We start from the raw sequence: 6675 nt of genomic DNA, 5'->3' as shown, positions 1-6675 counted from the left end.
CCGGCTTAGATCCATTTCGGATATCTAAGTCGAGATCGTGACTAGATTCTGGTCTCGGAAAGACGGAATCTAAGTCATACTAACTTGTGCTAATTCATACTATTATAAAATGTGCTAATAATCTATGTTGCAGGTTATATATTGCCTCGGACTAACTTTGTTTTGCAGGAAAAGGGAGTTTTCTGGAACAAGGTGGTCCGGGCGCCCGGAAGGCAAATTATATCCAGCCGAGTCGTCACCACGTGGAGCATCACGGTTTGTGCAGCTACGTCGCATTCCAGGCGCTCGGAAGGGATCCAGGCGCCCGGAGCAACATATAAAAGAAGTCCCAGGCAGGAGCTTCAGAATCAATCATCAATCTGAGAACTCTTCTACTGCTGGTCTTGCTGCTCTACGTTCCTGCGACGCCGACAAAGCTTCGACAAAGTGCTCCTTCAGTTTTTGGTTTATTTCTTTGTCGGTATTACTTTGTTTCATTAGCATTTCCTGTATTCATCTTGTAACTTTATTCGAATTGCTAGTGATTGCCCAACGAAAGTGGTCAAGGACCACGGGCCTTCGAGTAGGAGTCGTCACAGGCTCCGAACGAAGTAAAAAACAACTGTGTTCATTTACTTTTCCGCTGCGCTTATACTCGGTGTTTTTTCGAATCGATATTCACCCCCCCTCTATCGAATCTAACGGTCCTACAATAAGAAAACTGCAGCTCCTATTCCAGCAATCCAATTTCAGAATTCAAAATTCAAAATCAGAAATTCAGATTTAAAGCTTAAGTTTCAGCAGATCAGAAATCAATTCCAGCAATACGAATTCAGGTTCTGTTTCCTACTAATTCATTTTCCTGAATTCATTGGCATGGTCTCACTATAGCTTGTTGTAGATGGGCAGCTTACTCCTGGACAATTTCAAAGCCCACATCAGGTTGCATGCGTTAAACATGAGAGGTTTGAAGTGATAAGACCACCCAATATTAATAGTAGTAGAAAATCATCAATTACACTTGGAACTCTTACTAATTAGAAGTTTATCACCAAGATTTGGCACTAAAAATTACCACTGTTTTCTTGTGCCAAAATAATCACCTTTATCTTCATCACTGCCTTCTAAAGCTTAGAATACATCTTGTTTGCTGGAAAGAATGACCTCATCATTACTTTGAACTGGTAATTTTTTTTTGATATGCTTCCCACCATAAGTTTCTCTGATTTGCTATTCCAGTGCTTCGCAAAGAAGACCCAGAAAGCGGAGCATTGCAGCACGGTAAGGTGGTGCGTTGAAACTTCCCATGAGGACCAGAGCTTGCAGTAGTCATCGACGCATGGACCAAGCCGAACCCCAAAAACCCTTGAAAAGAATTCATGAAGCTTTGTGTCATAGTATTTATCCAAAATGAAAAGTTGGGAACCAAACAGGTCAAGGTTATCATGTAGTATGCACATGTTGGAGCTCACCCATTCCCCACCACCCCGTGGGATCCAAATCCACTCTGCAACTTCATTATCAGGCTCCCATTTATGTTCATTCAAGAATAGGTACACTCTCGAGATTGTAGTAATATCAGAGTGACACCTAATATGAAGTGCCAGTAAAAGGCATGCTTGAGTGTCATCCACAGATACACCAATTTCTTTAAGCTTCCTTCTATAAGAAGCAAGCTCAGATCCATAAAAGATGTCATCAATAAACGGACCGTCTTTTCTTTGCAATATCCACTTGGGATCAAAAAGAAGGCTCTCTTTTGGAAATCTGTAACCTAGAATTGTTTTTATCCATCTATTATTCATCTTTTGCTTGAACCCCATTGGAAGAGACTCTGTGTTTTCCTTCAAATTGTGAATGCACTGAAATAAGGATATAATGCTAATTGGATTAATGACAGAAGGATCTCTGGGAAGGTTGATACTATCTATGACAATTTTAGATCCCTCTTTGAAGTCAACTACAACACCAAAGGCCTCGAGCTCATTTAGTCAAGCTAGGTCTTCAACCATTTAGTCTGTGGTAACTTTCGGATGAGATCATCAGGAATGTTAACATTTCGTATGCATTCAAGTATGAAAATGGCAGCATCAGCAGTAACACAGTTTGAAGGAATTATAAAGTTATCAACCACAACCTTATAATTTTTGTTGAATCTAACTAAAATACCAAACAATTGCAGCTCAGTCTTGTAATCAACAATCTGCTCGCCATAGAATTAAGTGTCTATGAAAGGGAGATTATTGACATGTGATGCAAGTGTCCATTCTGAATCAAGCAATATGGATTCTGATGGTAATCTGAAACCAACTGATAGTGACATTTTTACCAACCAGTGCACTCTGTTATCTTTTCACCATAAAAATCTTTCTGGATTAATGGTAAGATCATCAATGATTACCATAAAACTCGGCACTGCAATCTAATCCTTTAGCTGAAATTCCTTGAGTTTGCCACATCATTTAAGATAAGAGTTTTCACATTTCAGGAACTTTCCACAAGAACTTGGCACAAAAACTTGGCACGACACCATCAAAGATGATACATCAAGAACAGATTATTGGCACTGCATCTCTAGTTTTCTGATTTCAGTTTCAGATATTCTAGTTGAACAAATCAATTTCAGAACCTTGAATGTATTTAGTTCTACCTTTGATGCTTCAGTTCAAGCTTGATCTTTAATCTCCCTCACTCAATCTTCACTGATTACTGAACTTGGCTTAATGGTTGCTCCTGATTTCCAGCACCACTGAAATTTATAACTCAATTTTCAGATTCAAAAATCCACTTTTAGCAGAATATTTTCCAAGTTAAGTAGCAGCACTTCAATTCTTGCAGCCCACTGCATCTTTTCAGTAATTTGAAATCAGACAGCAACTTGATGCTTCAACATCCATTTGTTTTCAGCTTACTCTTAGATTTCAATTAAGCTTCCCTCATTGAATATTGCACTCCAATTGTTGATACAATACTGCTTTCTCACCTCATGTTCCGCAACTTCTTAAGCTTTCCATTCATGGAACTTTGAATTTGGATCATCTGAATTGAACAGCAATATTCTGCAACTTCTGTTGGCATCCGGATTAAGCACTGTTGAGACACTTGACATTTCATCACCTACATCAGCCTTGCTCACATTCTCAAAGAACTTCTAGTTAAGACTTAAAGAGTATAGCTTAAGAGAGTTTAAAGAACTAATAATCTTCACTTATCTCTCACTGAATTGAGTATTGCCAACAGACCTTCGGTGCAAACTTGATACATAAGATGTAATAACATTCTAAGTTCAGTAGCCCCTGCTGTGCCATACTGATTTAAAACTGAACTTCACAATACATCAAGTGACAATAGCAAGGCAATGCTTTAATACATCCAAGGAATGCTCTCTGTTATAATTTTCCACAATAACATAGCATGTACCAAGCTCCCAAAATATGCTCAGAAATCAGAGATTTAAAACATCACAACATCACCCAAGATTTCAAAATCTTCCAATAAGCAATCCCTTCCCCCACACTTAGAATTTTGGGTATTCTAACTCATCAAGTAATTAATCCAAAACCCTCAACGAAATAAAAGAAATAGGACAAGCAAGGATAATCAAAGGTTAAAATGTGAGATGAGAATGTTTCAAGAAAATTGTGGAGAAAGAAATTAGAATTTATGACGAAACAAGAATGACAAACTTCCTTCCTTTTCATGCATACAAATGCTATTGTGATTTTGAAAAGAAGCTAAGCAAGTTCTAGAGTTCAATTGCTATGAGTGCATATCACATAAAGAAAATAATAGTGTTTAGGCTTAAAGTGGACCTCACTAGGTATTTATTGCAATCAAGCTCAATTGATCACATTGGAATCCACCACCAAATTAACTAATATCATGCAAGAAAAGCATTCAATCATGTTAAATGACCTAAAATTTATGATCAAATTTAAGAGACTTTTACCATCTTAAAAAAAATATTACTTAGAAAATCCCCAAGGAGACTTTTATTCAAATGACATGCTTTGTATACCAAACTAAATGCAATGTATGAAAGTAAAATGCAAAATAAAATGCAAAATGTAAAAACAAAGTGCAAATGCAAAGTATGAAACCAAAGAAATGTATAAATAATTTATTAAAGAAAAACTAAACTCAAAGCAGGAATCAAAATGCAAAAGAAAGCAAAATTGGAACCAACTCCCCTTTCATTCCCGGTGGTTGAAGAAGGTTTAGAAGTAGTAGCCACCCCGGAAGTAGAGTAATCGTGGTTCCACTCAAATTCTTCTTATTCTTCCTTTTTCCTTTCAAAATTCTCTCCGGAGGTCTAAGTCGGTTCAGTTTAAGCACCCACTCCGGAAGCTTAATTTCTCCTACATAATCAATAAAGCAAAACACCTCCCATACGCATATGGGATAAAAAGAAAATAGGAGAAAATTAGTGTGGGTAAAAGATATATCAAGAAATGCATCACATCTAATAAAATCAATAATTGATACCTCTATAAAATTCTCTGAAAAATTACACAAAATACTCACCTTGCCATCTTGAGAGGTACCTGGAGTGGTGATTGTTACCTCTTTCTCATCAACTAATTGCTCAGACTCCAGTTCAGGTGAATGTTCAACTTCATGTAGTGATTCTTGGGTGCTTGGCTCCATAGCACAAGTCCCTACACTTACATCCTCCATTCTTGGTGATTCTTGAGGTAATGCTTCCAGTAAGCATTCCCCTACACTTAAATCATCTTTTGCAACAATACCTGCATACTTCACAACATCTAGAGCAACATCATTATTAGTAGAATCAAAAATAGGTTCAACTACATCATCACAACAATAAAAAGTAGATAAAGAATCTAGTGAAGAAGTAGATGCAGTGTCAGGCCTGACAAGATCTCCATAATCCACCTCTTCACTGGCGTTTTGTGTTTGTAACTTGCTGATGGATGATGCAATCTGATCTAACTGACTTTGTATATTCTGTATCCTTGAGAATTGTTGCTCTTGATGCTCTCTCATTTGTTGCATAACTTCATTGCATTTCCACATTGATTCTTCAATTTGTTCTTGTGCATCCTCCTACCTATTCCGCTGCTCCATAGGTAGGTAGGACTGATAGAATTGAGTCTGAGGCTGATAAAAATAATTCTCCATCCCATCTCCAAAATACTGATGATTTGGATCCATGGTAAAATAAATTTCCTGTTCTTACACTAAAACACTAGCAAATAAAATCAGAAGACTCAGGAACAAATAAAATCAACACATGAATATATAATCATGAAAGCAATCAAAACAACAATCCTAAAATTACTAAACATTGCATATTAATCCCCGGCAACGGCACCAAAATTTGGTATAACGAATCTGTCACATCCGTTAATCAAATTGTACAAATGTATTTTCCACTGAACCCCTTAATTAAACAATAATGTTGTAGTAACGAGCCCAGGATCGATCCCGAGGAACCAACGGTAGAATGTAATTTAGGATTGTCTTTTTATTCCTATTTTTGGGGTTTTCGATATAAAAATGGAGTTGGGGGGATTTAAGCTTGAATCTAATGTAACAAAGGAAAAGCGCAACAATAAAGAGATTAATCTAAAGCAAGAGTAAAACCTAACTATGTGCCAATAATCAAACTTCAACGTATTGTCACTCTACGTTGTGATTAAACCACTGACACACACTTAAACTAAAGATAAAATAGCAAGACACAATTAAATCTGATCTAAACAGAAATGAAACCCTAACTTAGAATTTAAACACTAAACAAGTAACCAAGCTTCAAAGAAGTCTTAAACTAAGCTTCAATTAAGTAAAGAAATACTAAATTACTGCTAAAAACATAACAAACAATTAATGAATCCAATCTAAGCTATAAAACAGAAATAAAATGAACTAAAAAGGTAAACCAATCCAATCCCTCAATCATCTACCAAACTACACACTCAAGCCGTCACACAAGAGTGCCAAAGTCGAAACCACCCGACTCTGGACCTCAATGGATACTCTCAGTAGCGTATCAGCTCTAGGAATGTTCAGCTACACCGACGGACCACCCCCGGCGAGTTAAGAACCTCCCAGAACCCATAAATGCCGAAAATCTGGAATCTGGTCTCGAAATCTGGATGGAGGCTGTGGATTGCGGATTGTGGATTGTGGATGGATGAGGCTCAGCAACGTCGGAGGACCACCGTCGAACGATTCTGATGAGAATCGGCACTCAGATTTGGAAGACCACCTCCAAATCTAGTGGAAACAGGGGAATGCCGAGAGAAGACTTCCACCGGCAAAAACACCCACCGGAGGCTCCAGAGAATCGGGATGAACTGCTGTAGAGGTTATCCACCGAGGTTTAAACTTGAAGGGATGATCGAAGAAAGGAAAGGTGGTCGGAATCCTGAAGAAAACTTGCGGGATGCGACGCTGTGCGCGGAGGAGTCGACGAAGAAGAAAGGGAACTGTAGTTTCTGTTTTAAATCTGATCCAGATTTGAACGGACGGCTAGGAGCAATTTGGAGCTAAATCAACGGTGAAAGCTTGCCCAAAATCCAATCCGAAGGTACTGATCTTGATCTAGAGTCTGGATCTACCCTCCCTTAGGTCAGATCGATCAGATCATCACTGGATGGACCAGATCTGCCGATCTTAAATGAACGGTCCAGATTAATCCGGCTGGATCAATGGCTGGATGAACTCAGATCT

The 6675-nt window shown here is 38.1% G+C and overlaps 1 long non-coding RNA gene across 1 annotated transcript; it reads left to right on the top strand.

Annotated features, from left to right (window-relative positions):
* The first annotated feature begins 568 nt into the window (after nt 1-568).
* Nucleotides 569-1801, top strand: LOC122047947. The gene is made up of 3 exons (XR_006130693.1): nt 569-815; nt 881-944; nt 1219-1801. It is a non-coding gene; the product is annotated as an uncharacterized LOC122047947 (long non-coding RNA).
* The last annotated feature ends 4874 nt before the right edge of the window (nt 1802-6675 follow it).

Source organism: Zingiber officinale, chromosome 2B, assembly GCF_018446385.1.
Source record: "Zingiber officinale cultivar Zhangliang chromosome 2B, Zo_v1.1, whole genome shotgun sequence".
Taxonomy (NCBI): domain Eukaryota; kingdom Viridiplantae; phylum Streptophyta; class Magnoliopsida; order Zingiberales; family Zingiberaceae; genus Zingiber; species Zingiber officinale.
Note: the sequence above shows the minus strand (reverse complement) of the source record. Positions and strands in the feature narration are given on the sequence as shown.